At 35.8% G+C, this 15,169-nt stretch overlaps 1 non-coding gene across 1 annotated transcript; it reads left to right on the top strand.

Annotated features, from left to right (window-relative positions):
- Positions 1-139, top strand: LOC118344906. Its single transcript, XR_004798637.1, has one exon. It is a non-coding gene; the product is annotated as a small nucleolar RNA Z247 (small nucleolar RNA).
- Positions 140-15,169: the final 15,030 nt, after the last annotated feature.

Below are 15,169 nucleotides of genomic sequence, written 5' to 3'. Positions count from 1 at the left end.
CCACTGAGTTATGAAGATGTTATCACCTATGTACTCACAAGCTTAGGTCACGAATATGATAGTTTCGTTGCCTCAATCTCAGCTCGAACTGACACAATCACCATTGAAGAAATTTATTCTCTTTTGCTCACAACAGAGGCTCATCTCTCCCGCCATCAACTCTCATCTCTAGTGCCACCAAGCTCTGTCGACATTGCACAAAGGCAATATCCACAACCTACCAAAGAAAGAGGTGGTCCTCGAGGAAAGGGGCGTGGAAATTGTGGTGGCTAGAACAACAGTTCTAATCAAAACTCATTAATATGTCAGGTTTGCAATAAACCTGGCCAAAAATTGTATCACCATTTTGATCTTTCTTATCAGGATTCCAAACCAGAAAAAAAGCAAGCAATGGTTCCTACCCCTGCTGGAAATTGGGAAACTGAATGGCATGTCGATACCGGTGCACCACGCCATGTGACTAATGATTTCAAAAATCTGAATCTTCAAACTGATGATTATCAGGGTACTGATCATGTTCGAGTAGGAAATGAGCAAGGTTTGCGAATCTCTAAAACTGGTTCTTCTAAACTTACCACTGCCAACTCTACCTTTGTTCTTAACCAAATTCTTCTTGTTCCCTAAATTCAAAAAAACTTGTTATTAGTTCAACAATTTTGTGTTGATAACAATGTTTATTTTGAATTTCATGATAATTTCTTTCTTGTGAATGATTACTAGGGGAAGGTTCGTCATCAAGGCCACCTTAATAATGGACTCTATCAGCTTACCTCTTCATCTCGTTGTCCTCAAGCCCTCTCAATAGTTCACACATCCCTTTCGTGAATGGCAACATCTTCTTGGACATGCATCCACACCAGTTGTCAACAGAGTTCTCTCATCCATCTATTTTCCAGTAGCAAACCATAAACAACACAATGTGTGCTCCGAATGTTAGTTGGCTAAAGTCATGACTTGCCATTTTAGTACTCAAATAATGTTTCTGCTTCTTCTTTAGATTTAATTTTCACTGATGTATGTGGCCCAACTTCCATGGTCTCTACTACTTTATATCAGTTTCCTTGATGATTTCTCTAAATTTGTTTGGTTGTTTCCAATAAAACTCAAGTCTGATGTTGAATCCATATTTCTTCAGTTTCAAACCTACGTTGAAAAACACTTTGAACTCAAAATTAAATATGTCCAGTCAGACTGGGGCCGTGAGTTTCGCCATTTGAACAACTATTTTAAGCAAACTGGAATCAATCACAAACTTGCTTGCCCATATACTCATCAACAGAATGGTTCAATTGAGAGAAAACATCGACAAATAGTTGAAGTTGGTTTAAGAATGCTTGCTCACTCTAATTTACCTCTACTTTATTGGGAAGAAGCTTTTCAAACAACCATGTCTATCATTAACAGACTCCCAACCCCCATCTAGAAGCAAAAGTCACCATATGAAGTTCTATATAATCATATGCCTCACTTTTCCTTTTTGGGTGTCTTTGGTTGCGCTTGTTGGCCTAACCTCCGATCTTATAATCCAAACAAACTCAACTTCTGCTCCAAAACATGCATCTTCATTGGCTATAGTCTTTGTCATCATGGTTACAAGTGCCTTGATCTTTCCACTGGCAAAATTTACGTCTCAAGGCATGTCATTTTTTATGAAAACTTCTTCCCCTACGTCAACACACATACTTCTCCTTCATCTAATCTGCCATCTGTCTCTCTTCCTTCCAATATATGTGTCTTGCCTCCAACCCGTTTTACTAACTTGCAACCTAACCATATTTCTACTAGCACTGCTGTACCTTGTTTATCTCCCTCTGCAGGTTCAAATAATGATATCAACAATCTTACTACTACTGATCAACCCCAAGTATCAGATTTACCATCGGCTTTGCCTACAAATGCTGCTGCTTCAACTCATGTGTCAAACACTCATTCAATGACAACAAGGTGCAAGAATAATATTCACAAGCCATGCAAGCAATTTGATGATTATGTTAGGCATCCCCTGCCTCGTGCATTATTGGCCAAAAGCGCTCCCAAGAACCATGAGCCTAGCTGTTTCAGTGAAGCCTCAAAATCATCTCTGTGGTGCGAGGCTATGAACAAAGAATTTAATGCATTCCTTCAAAGTGGTACTTGGTCTCTAGTTCCACCCTCACTAGATAAAAATCTTGTGGGTTGCCGCTGGGTTTATCGAATAAAAAAAAAAAGCTAATGGGACTATAGTGTTACAAAACTCACCTAGTCACCAAAGGCTTCCATCAACAAGATGAAGTTGATTTTTCCAAAACCTTTAGCCCCGTTATTAAGCATGCTACAATTAGATTGATATTTTCAATTGCAGTCACTTCTGATTGGCCTATTCAACAAATTGATGTGCAAAATGCATTCTTGCACAGTGATTTGCATGAAGATGTGTTTATGACACAACCACAAGGTTACACTCATCCTCAATTTCCAAATTATTTTTGTAAGTTGAACAAGTCTCTATATGGTTTGCGGCAAGCTCCACGAGCTTGGTTTTCAAAGCTATCAGACAAGCTTAGTCCCTCAATTTTCAAGAAAGTAAAGTTGACACTTCATTATTTGTTCTCTAATCCAAAACTACAACTATTTATGTTTTAATCTATGTAGATGACATTTTAATTACTAGATCAAATTCGGCTCTTATCACCAACATCATTCACAGCCTCAAGAAGGACTTTGCAGTCAAAGAATTGGGATCTCATAACTTTTTCCTTGGTGTAGAAGCACTAAGATGCAGTGATGGAATTTATCTTACATAGAGAAAATACATTGTCGACTTGCTCAAGAAAAGCAACATGACTCAAGCTAAACCTTGTAGCAGCCCTATGGCTTCAACCTACCATCTCACTTCCACGTCTAGCCAACCTTGTGTTGATGCCAACCTCTATCACAGTATTGTTGGTAGCATGCAATACCTTGCATTCACAAGACCAAACTTGGCCTTTGCAGTTCACAAAGTCAGCAAGTTCATGCAAAATCCTCTTGAAACACACTAGCAAGCTGTAAAACGAATTCTATGCTAGCTTAAGTTTTTGGTTTCAACAGGATTACTCATCTCCAAAGAAGCAAACTTTGAATTTCATGTTTTTTCAGACTCGGATTGGGCAGCTGACAGAGATGATAGATGATCTGTAGGCACTTATTGCATCTATCAAGGTTCCAACTTGATCTCCTAGAGTTGTAAACAACAACCAACAATTGCTCGAAGTAGCATAGAGGTTGAGTATATGGCTCTGGCCAATACTGCAGCTGAGCTAATCTGGCTAAAGTCCCTCATCTCTGAACTTGGTATCTCTGTCAAGCAGCCACCTGTTCTCTGGAATGACAATATCGGTGCCACCTATCTAGCATCGAATCCTGTGTTTCATGCAAGAACAAAACACATCGAGATCGATTTTCATTTCGTTTGGGATCAAGTCTACTGTAAGGAACTCAAGGTTCAATTCATCTCCAACAGTGGCCAGTTAGCTGATGCACTAAAAAAACCATTGCCACCAAAGCATTTTCAAACTATCAAAACCAATCTGAATGTTTGTAATCTACCCTTTCGATTGAGGTGGCATGTAGAAGATCAAGTGATTTCAAATTAAATCATTATTGAAGATCAGGAGCATGATCTTGCCAAAACTCAAGCAGATTGATCCAGCTGTAACAGATTTGCTGCAATCCATCAATATTGAAATTCAAGCTGAAAGTCAGGAATGAGGAAGATACGATTCTAAGGCCTTGATATTGTATAGCTTTACATGGTTTAAATTACAAATTTAAATGTTGCTGATTTTAAGCAAATCAATTTTAGATGCACTTATATATACTGTATGTATAGCACAAGTGAAATATATGAAAAACAGAATTCTTTCAAACATCTTTCCCTTATATTTTTCTACACATATGATCTTTGGATATGGCATGCATTTTTTGGTTTGCCTGGTTCGCATAATGATATCAATGTGCTAGAGAGATCTTTTATTACTCAGTCAATGGCAATTAGTACACAATGGGTACTACCTTGCTAATGGCATTTACTCAAAGTGATCAACTTTTGTAAATCTCCACAAAGGAATAAGAAGAAACATTTTGCAGCAGTACAAGAATCAGCACAAAAGGATATAGAGTGTGCATTTGTGGTCCTTCAACAACAATTTGCTATCATTCATGGACCTTCACGAATGTTCAATATCAAAGATCTTATAAATATAATGAAAGCATGATCATCGTAGACGAGCATGATGATAATCTGGTCCCAAACATTGAGTATGATCAACTTGATGATAAAGTCCCGGAACTGTCGCACAATCGTACAATCGAGCTTATGGACTTCATCTAGTGTAGCTCTCCTTATTTTAGTGTATTTTTAATTGAAGAATTATTTTTATTAATTTAAAAAATTGATTCTCTTGTTTTATGTTTATTGAATTTTTTACTTGGTTTATTTTTATGATTTTTAATTTGTGAAAATTATATTGATATGCTTTTTTAATATTAAATATTGTTTTGCATTTAAATTTTTCTTTAATTTAAATTAGTTTGTGGGTTTTAAAATTATTGTGTTGTTGGATTTAATTATTTTATTCTCATTTTATCACTATGTTTAAATTATTTCATTTAACTTGCTGTTTTGAAATCTTTTTCGTTGGATAACTTTTTCCAAGATGTGAGAATTAGACCCCATTTCTTTCCCTCACTTTTTTCTTTTTCCTTTTTCTTTTCCTCTTTTTCTTTTCTTCTTCTTTCTTTTCTCCCCATTTCTTTTTCTCCTCTCTCTCTTTTCTCTCGTGCACAGCCCCTCTCTGCCCCGTCCGTGCATCGTCTGTTCCAGCAATGGCATCAAGGCTACAATTAAGACATGTAGAGACAAGCAACTTGTCTTCTTCGTGGATGAAGTTCGCACCGATAGCTACTTTCCTTACGCCGAGAGGATCGTTATGGGGTATGGGTAGAGTGTCATCAATAGTTATAGGAGACTATCCACTTAGACCACCGTAAGTGGAGTCGAGTTGAGGATCTTGACTTAGGAGGTTGGTGAAGTACATATGTCCCGGATTTTGTGAATCCATCTCTAAAAAGATATACACACACAAAATTCAGTACAAATGTTAGACACGTAATAACAAAGTTTGGAGTGATTTTGTAGGCGGCTCAGGAGCTGAGTGGTAACATATTGGAAATTTGGCACCCTCCAATGGTTGCAAAATCGGTAACCACAACTTTTTGGCAATCCAGACTACCATGCCATGGAGGAGCTAACCAAATTTCCTATGTCACCATCTTGGATTTGTCATCATCATAACCGAGGGAGGTAATCCAACAAAGGTTAGGTGAGACACATTACTTCTTGATCACAAGTCTTATACCTTGGTTGCATGCATTAGGTGAGGCAAATTACTTCTCTATCACAGCAAAATTAGTAACATGTCACAAAATGGCTACAAAACCTTAACCCCGGTTGCCTTTTGTGAAAAAAATCATAGAATGTTTGATGGTCATCTGGGTTAGGATTACCCTACCATCAGGCCCCACTAACACATGTGAATTAACCCCCCAAGTATACAAATTGCTATGTGCTATTTCAATGCTATGTGTTGTTTCAATGCTTTGGGTTGGTCTATGAAGACCCATTTCCTAGTATAAAGTTATAAACAATTAACCATTAGCATTGAAACAACAAATAACACTTGACACAGCACATAAGTATTGACACAACACATAACATAGCATTGAGATAGAGCATAAGGGCATTGAAACATAACACAACATTAAAACAGAACATAGCAATCGGTCTGCACAGACCAACCCAAAGCATTGACACAGCACATATCATTGAAATACAACACATAGCATTGAAACAGCACATTGGATTGAAATAGCATATAAAAGCATTCGCAGCCCATTATGCAATAGCACAACACATAGTACATTTGGTACAGCAAATAAGCATTGATACAACACATAGCATTGACAGCATCATTGAAATAAAACATAGCAATGGGTCTGCACAGACCAACCCAAAGCATTGACATAACATATAGCATTGAAACACAACACGTAGCATTGAAACAGCACATTGGATTGAAATAGCACATAAGAGCATTTGCAACCCATTCTGCAATGACACAACACATAGTATGTTTGGTACAGCAAATAAGCATTGACACATTACATAGCATTGAAACAACAAATAAGTATTGACAGAGCTCAAGGGCATTGAGACATAATACATAATTGAAACAGAACATAGCAATGGGTCTGCACAGACCAACCCAAAGCATTGACACAGAACATGGCATTTAAACATAACACATCATTGAAACAAACATAGCAATAGATCTACACAAACCAACCTAAAGCATTAACACAGCACATGGCATTGAAACATAACACATCATTGAAACAGACCGTAGCAATGGGTCTGCATAGACCAACCCAAAGCAATGAAACAACACATAACATTCAAACAATAAATAAGCATTGACAGAGTACAAGGACATTGAAACATAACACAACATGGAAACAAAACATAGCAATGGGTCTGCATAGACCAATTCAAAGTAATGACACAACACATAACATTCAAACAACAAATAAGCATTAACAAAGCACAAGGGCATTGAACCATAACACAACATTGAAACAAAACATAGCAATCGGTCTACACAGACCAATCTAAAGCATTGATACAACACATACCATTGAAACACACACGAAGCATGTAAACAGAACATAGCAATGGGGCTGTACAGACCATCCCATGGGTGTAAAGATGAGTCTTGGCATCAATTGAAACATCACATAGCAATCAAACCAAACAGAACAAGAATAATCTCAGTAGACATAGTAGTAATACTAATTTCCAACAAGAAAAATTCACAAATCGAACCCGTATAGGTAACCCATGAGAAATCTAGTGTTTTTTTTTAAAACCCTAGATCTTAAAATCCAGCCATGGAAGAACCATATGAGGGGTCAAATGGGGTAGAGAATCTCGGTGCAGAAAGCCATGGAGTATCCTAGATGGAGGAGATTTCTCCATAGAGGAAGCTAAATAGTCGTGACTACACAATAGGCATGGGATTAGGAAAACCGAATACGAGGGAAGAGATTGGACTTGCAGTGATGAGAGGATGGAGATGAGGTCGTCGATGGTGGTCGCGGTGTGAGGGAGGGGCCAAAACCACGAACACAACCAACAGTCGAAGGAAGGGGACGCAGGAGGGAACCCAAAAACCAACCAACGATTTCCGTTTGAGGAGGAACAATCAATCCCCATATTTGGGGATCCACTGTAGCATCCCCATCCATTCACCACAAAATGGGGAATGGAATGGGGAGGCGTTTGGGCAAAATCCCCAAATTCGTTCTCAAGATTTGGAGATTTTGGGGATATAGAGAACGGGCTGTGAATGCTCTCAGACCCCCACTCTTTTCTCTCTCTCTACCTCACGACCCTCGATTTCTCTTCTTCTTGCTAAAACCCAAACCACCGAAGCTGTGAGACCTAGCCCAACACCTCTTTCCATCATCTCGACCTCAACCTCTGCAATTTTCTGCCAGATCTGTCGTTTCTCTTCTCGATCTCCTCCACCGCACCTTAGATACGATAGTTTCTGTAGTTCTCTCTCTCTCTCTCTCTCTCTCTCTCCCCACCGTCCATGGCTAGAGAAGCCTAGCTCTAACTTAGTTTCTGTTTTCCCTTTTTTTATGTGTTAATTTGTTCTAGTCAATTTTTGGTCGGGATTGTTCTATGATTTTCTGTTTCTTAGTCTGGATTTAATTCTTGATTTTTCTTGAATAGGGTGTTGGAGGCCCAGATGGCTGAAGCTTCTCCTTAGTGAGAATTTCTTTGTTCAGTGCAAAGTTACACGCATATTCCCACTAAGGGAATTTTAATAAATCGGTTTAGATTTTTTCTTTCCTTGCATGTCGTGGTTTTCTGCAGTGTTGGGTTTATCTATACACAAATATTTTTCTCTAAGACCCTCATTTTCTTAGTTTCTTATAATTTTAATTTTTTGGGTGTCTACGAGAGGGACACGAAGAAAACCCTTAGTTGATCTCCATTGCAGTATATCTTCATCACTGGTTGCTCTGTAAGTATTACAAATATTACTAGTTCATCACCAGTTGCTCTATAAATTTTACAATGCCCTAACCTAGAGAGGTATTTCATATATTTTTATTGCATATAGGAGCTAATGTTGTGAATCTGGTTGTGAAAAATATATGGTGTTGAATTTGGGTTAGAGCATGAGGAGAGCGAGAGTTTCAGGTTATAAAAACACCTTATTTAATTATAAAAACTTTGGATCACGACACAATTAGAAAGCATGCCATGCAGCAGTTTAATAAATGGATTTAGATTTTTTTTTCCTTGCATGTCGTGGTTTTTTACAACGTTCGGTTTATCTTTACACAAATATTTTCCTCTAAGACCCTCATTTTCTTAGTTTTTTTTTTTTTTAATTTTGATTTTCAGTTAGAATTTTTTTGTTAAGTATTGTTGGGTCATGAAGCCTTGGGCAGACAATGACATAGAGCCTTTACTTTTTTATTTTTCTTGTGTGAAATGGCTATGGGAATAAATGACATGTCCTTTTGTTTTGGAAATGGTTGATTTTATTATCCAAGAACATAAGCGCGCTACTTGGAAACTTGGTCAGAGTGCTTAGGACATGTATTGTGTAGACCATGAGGGGGTCATAAAGTATTGGGAAATCATTGGCATGAGCCTTCTTCAAAATTAATTTTCCAAATGTATATTGCAGGAAGAATATATATGCTGTTGTTTTGGTTTAATTTTTTTTTTAAATATTTACTTATAAAAAATGATTTTTTAAAAAAACAAATTATGATGTTTTAAACCATAAAATGCTAACCAGTGATCTGTAGTTTTATGATGGAAGTTTTAATACTCACTCATATTTTTAACATGCTTTGTTTATATCCCATGTGAAAAACAAATTCTCAGTTGTTCCTACTTATTAAAAAAAAAAAAAAAGTTATTCCTTGAGCAGCTAGAAAGCATTCTTCAAGGAAATGAAACTTCAATAAAGTGTTGACAACTTGTTCCTTTCAAGGCAATATGTTCCTCACAAGCACGACTCTAGCACTCCCACGCACGTACGCTTCTCTTCTCCTCAGCTTTAGGGTTTTGTATTTTTTTTTTTTTTTGTATTTTTTTGTGTTTCCAATCACCCACGTATTCACACGTTAGCTTCAGTTCACACACGTTTCCATTTAGGGCAAACGCTCACATATATAGACAGAACTCGTACGTCGATGAAGGAAGTGATCTCTAACCTAGACTAGAGTCCCACTAAACCATCTAGAACTCAAGCCGCCTCCCCATTTAGTATCGACGCAACCCGTGCATGCACAATATCTCCTCGGATCGCAGCTCCACTTCGTCGTTGGCCCCTTCTCAACCACCATGGTACAACTCCCACTGCCCAGCCACCCTATCTCCTCCTCGGTCAAACAAACATCGAAGATGCCTCTATTTTAGTCCCCGAAAATAGAGCAGGTTTCTTCTCTGCTTGCCGCCGTTTGACGCAGCCCAGCCGTGCAGTACCACCAGCCACTACCATGCCCCTTCCTCAGCCAGGCCACCACAAGCCGCCAATTCCGTCCATTGACCCATATCCCTCAGCCATTCAATACAGAAGCGCAGCCTTACCAAAGCCGAAGGACCTCTGTTTTTGCTTCCCGAAACAGAGCCACCACTTGTGGCTATCCCTAGCACTTTCTCGCTGCCATCAACCACGACAAATGAATACAGAAACTGCCGATGAAGACTTCCAGTCACCGCAAGCCGCCTCGGGCCCCAGTAAGCACATGCCGTTTCTTTTATTTTTGTTCTCCTCTTTTCTCTCGGTTTCTCCGTCTCCCCCTCACTCTATCACCGTGTGTTTCTCTTGTTCATCTCTCTCTCCCTCTCTATCATTTTTTCAACTACTCAAGCGCCGCACCCACCACCACCGACCACAGCTAACTCCGAGCGCTGTCGCACGTTCCCTTCCTTCTGGGTGAGTCCCTGCCACCGCTGTTTTTCTTTTATTCATATGTGTATGTTCATCACTAGTTTTTCTTCTTTAGGTGTTTTTTTTATTCACATATATATATGTACGTATATATATATATATATATATATATTGTAAAGTTTTAACGGGTACTTACTAGTTTTTAACCTAATATATATATATATATATATATATATATTTATATCTATGTATATATATTTATATCTATGTATATATATATATATGGAACGTTCTCATTTTTAACCTAATGTTTTTCGGGTGAGAAGTATTTAATTTTTTTTTTTTTGGGTTTATTTAAATGGGAATTTTGCTTTAAGTTTCAATAAATATTATATTGTGTTTTGATAATATTGTTAGTTAAAGGAAGTAAACCTATTTTTCTTAAGAGATGAATTTTTCATGACTTACTTTGTGGAAATTTTAGTAACCAATGTATTCTTTTTATTTATAAAATATTGTTGGTATTTTTAGATATTTTGAATATTAATTTTTATTGAGTTCTATAATTATCATAATACTTATTAGATAAATTTTCTTCTTCAGTACGAATTCGAGTAAGTGGATATTGATGATCTTAGAAAATGATGGTATTTTTAGGTTATGAGAATTTTTTAGGTATTGAAGGATTAAAACAGGTTATTTTAGAAGCTTAGGATTAAATATTGAAATGTGTGATTAATTGAACATTTACGAGAATTGCGTGATTATTTTATAGGTGACAATTAATAATTGTTCGGCATTTTGAGGAAATTCCTGAAAAGCTAAGAAGTCCAGATAAGCGGGGTTTATATACTAGTTTTGCATAAAAGAAATGAAATGAGGTTGACTTTGAAAATATTCATGTTTATTTTTGAAAAGAAATCTAAAAACGATCTCAGATGTTTGTTCTGCATATGCATAAGTTCTATAAGAGAAAGTATTTTCTGTCATGACTGGTGTAGACATGAGCTAGTTTTGTGCATTCCGTTTCTGAACTATACAAAAAGAGCGAATATGAAAGTTTAAAAGTTTTTGCTTTGAATAAATGAAGATGTTTTGGTGTCTATTTATTTCGAACACGTGAAATGATCTGAAGCTTTTCAGTATTTTGTTTTGATATGATGTGTCATCTGAAAAACCTTGGCATGAAGTTCTGAATCTGTATTTGAATGTGATCTGTTTCCGATGATGTTCTGTTCTGTTTCTGTTAAGGCCCAACCACGGGTATAATGGTGGTTTATAACCCTACCACGGGGGTGAAACATGGTATACGGCCCAGCTACGGGTATAATGGTGGTTTATAACCCTACCACGGGAGTAAAACATGGTATACGGCCCAGCTACGGGTATAATGGTGGTTTATAACCCTACCACGGGGGTTAAACATGGTATTTGTCCCAATGTTTTCAGTTTGGATATGCCAATGGATTTTCTTTTTGGGAACAAGGTTGTTTTTCTAAAAATTTCGCTCTGATATTTTGTACCAAGTTTGGTTTATGCGTTCTGAAAATAATTTATGTTGTTTCTGCATTCTAAAAGTAAAGGTTTTGTTCTGCTTTTCAAATGTTATAAATGCTCATATTTACATGCTAGTATATGCTCTCTGCTTGCTGAGTTGTTGATAACTCACCCCTTAATCTTCATAATATTTCAGATGACATTGATGGTTCAGTTGAGGATCAAGATTATGAGGCATTGGGTGAGATTATTTAAGTATAGTGGTTTAAGCATAGGAAGTTTTTTATGAGTATTGTCGATTTTTTATTAAGAAATTTTATTATGTTTTGATGACTTGGCATTTTGAAAAATTGGTTATATTGAGGAAATTAGATTGAATCGAATTTTTCTATATGATATTGGGAATTTGGAGTCTATTTTTATATTGTTGAAAGGTGAGTTTAAGTGTTCGGAAGTAACTTTTCGACCCATGCGAGACCGGGGCATTACTTGAATATTTGAATGTCAAAAAACAAAAATCTAGATTGGTTTTTCTTGCTTAAGCAAGTTTCAATATTAACAGTTGTTTCTTTATTTATTTAATTTTAATTTGTGTGGAGAAAAAGATGGAGCAAAAGAGTTTTAACTGAAATAATTAAGTCAAGATTTATTCTAATTAAGTTAGGGTGTCTCTTTCCATCTTGTATTAAATTTATATGTGCTTGAGAAAGTTATTCACATGCTGATATGCATATGTATGATGACTAGGCACATTTGCCTCCCATATTCAGAGGCAATAAGGTTCAATAGCTTCAGTTATAATCATTGGTAGTGGTATATCCAGGTGTAGCTGCTACACATATCCTCAATGATGCATCATTTAAGGTGATCCTATGTAATGTAGTATATCTCTTTTTCTTTACTAAAATCTTTAGGTAGGCAAGACTCTGTCTTGCTTTCTGCAATTTCTTAATATCGTCAATTTTTTTTCCAGGTGATCTTGCTAGAATTAAAGGATAGATTTGGCAGTCGTATTCATACAGACTACTCATTTGGTTATCCAGTAGAAATGAGAGCATAATGGTAAGTTCACTTGTTATTTTTTGTGAATCCCTTTCCAAACTCTAGACGTTGCAAATATAAATGGATTCATTGGTTATGCAATAAAAATTAAATGGTGCTTTTATCTATAAATTCACAATGCTTTGTTGGTTCTTGTGGCACACTATCCAATTTATTTACTCTATTATCCATTGTTCATGGGCAATCTCTACATACTGGTATGAGCTTTAGCATCAATTCCCTTCTTCTGGATTCAATTTCATTATTTATAGTCTATTATCTATAGTTCAATTTTTATTTTCACCTTTTTTTAACAGATACTTCATAAGATCCTTGAAATATAAAAAAGAAACACAATTTCTTTGTTGCTTAATCACATCTAGAAATTAATGCCACCATAAATATTTCATCTTAATTCATTATTGCTAGATGAATTAATCTTCTACAATACTTTGTTGTTTAAAGCTCCCTGAACAGCAACTTCCATAAGGCTGATAACTCTATCTAGATGAATAGCTGCATTTCTTCTTTACCATTCACACTTTTTTAAGTTTGATGATTAAGTTGTATTTTAACTTTGATTTATTTACTTATTTCTTTCAAATGCATAAAACTTGAAAAAGCAAGGCAAGAATTCAAATCCAAAGATGAATCTTTTCGGAAGCTAGAAGAGAACTTATAGAACATTGAGAGCAAGGCAAAAGGTAGAGATCAGAGTCATAAAAATTTACATGAGAAGATCAAAAAACTTGAAGGCCAAATTGAGTTGAAGGCAACCATCCATAACCAATATGAGAAGCAACTTTAGGAATTATCTTAGAGATTGAAGGGAAGGGAAGAAGTCTGTAGTAATCTCCAGCAAAAGGTTGCTTCCCACTTAAACTATAGTAGATAATTATGCTTTTTTTATTATTATTTTTGCTATATTTGGATTATTTCGCCTTAAGGTCAAAGAGTTGGAGACCAAGCTCGTAGAATAACAGCACTCAGAATCTGCATATTTTCAACAAAAAACTTGGGTATCTAACTCTAAAGTGTGAATCATTTATAATTAAAAAAAAAGTCATTGCTATTATACTGTTTTTTTTTTCCTGTTGTTAATCAAAAGTTTTATTGTTTCCATAAAATTTTTCAAATGGCAGCCAAACATTCAATTAAAAGTTGGCTTCATATGTAGTTTCTTTCAAAATTTTCAAATTGCATGGAACTTTATTGCCTTTATTGTTGCAGGAGGAAGTACTTTTGGAGCAACTTACGAAGTCCAGATTACAGGTAAACTAGGTTTGCAATTTTTTATGGGTCTGGACCATTTTTTTTCCTTTTTGAATGAGGTTCTTATTGGGATCCAGAGCTAAAAAAAAGGATCTAGCATGTCAAAAAGTATTTCCACAAGTCATTTTTTATGATTCTCTTGAGTAATAAACTGTCACTCTTTATTAAAGCAAAACAAGACCAAAAAAGAGAGTTCTTTTTAATGTTAAAGCACTATGAAAGACTATTTTTTTGTACCACTCTGTGTTTGAGACCTGATTTCAAGAATTCAGTTGTGAATAAAGGTAGCACATGATTAAACTAATTTTCTGATCCCTTGTTGTGATGGTTCATATTTAGGCACAATCTTATTCACATGAAAGAAAATTTAGAACTTTTGATGGCAATAACTTACCACAATTTGAAACTTGTAAAATAAAATTAATGCTATTAGAATTATTTCTTTTGAAAATTTGGTGTCTCATTCACTCAAGAATTTAGAAATGAAAAGAGATTTTCTTTTGAAGTGAAGTTTCATTACCTCGAAAACACAGGCTAATGAAAATATCAATAACATCCTCCATTTTACACTTTCTGTTTGATCTTATATTTTTTGGCCATGCAGTTGTAATTGCAATGACCATTATATACCTAAACCACACCGGATTAGGTAAACCAAATATTAGAATGGATGCTCTAGAAAAATACTCATATTATTTTTTTGAGAATTTATTCTTGTAATCTCTAGCCTTTAGTTTTAAATTTTTTTTGTTAGTTATTTATACTCTTTCAAGATTTTGAAACTTGTGTGTAAAGCATGGCTTGCAAAAATTGTGAATGTTTATACAGTTTCTTTTTTTCTTTTTAAAGAAATCAAATTTCATTTTTATTTTTTTGACATGTCTATCCAAGAGTTTTATATCTTTCATATGATTTGCTACTTAATGCTTACTCCCGCCTTGACTTAATTTCTTATGCTTTTCATTCTCATTGGGTTGCCTGTCTTGTCCTGATTAATACTACAATGGTATTATGTGGTGTCGTTGTTATAGTCAGTCTGCATTAATGAGTTCTTGAAGCCTGCCCAAGGAGAAATGTACTACAGCCCAAGTAGTCGTGGCAGCCTCATTCTGGGAGAATATTGCAACACAAACTTTCCAAAAAAATCGGATGATTTAGCTTGGTGCAGATATAGATCAACTCAAGATATCCTCTCAATAAATCCTGCAAAAAAGTACACAACATACGGAATTATGTATTAAACTATGGTTTCATATATGATGTGTGTACCACTTTATTTTGGAAACTTGTATCAAACACAGTTGACATTAGGCATGATTGGTACTTTATTTTGTAAACTTGTATCAAACTTTGTTTTT

This window comes from Juglans regia, chromosome 16, assembly GCF_001411555.2.
Source record: "Juglans regia cultivar Chandler chromosome 16, Walnut 2.0, whole genome shotgun sequence".
NCBI lineage: Eukaryota > Viridiplantae > Streptophyta > Magnoliopsida > Fagales > Juglandaceae > Juglans > Juglans regia.
The sequence above is the reverse complement of the archived record's forward strand: the minus strand, read 5'-3'. Positions and strand labels throughout refer to the sequence as shown.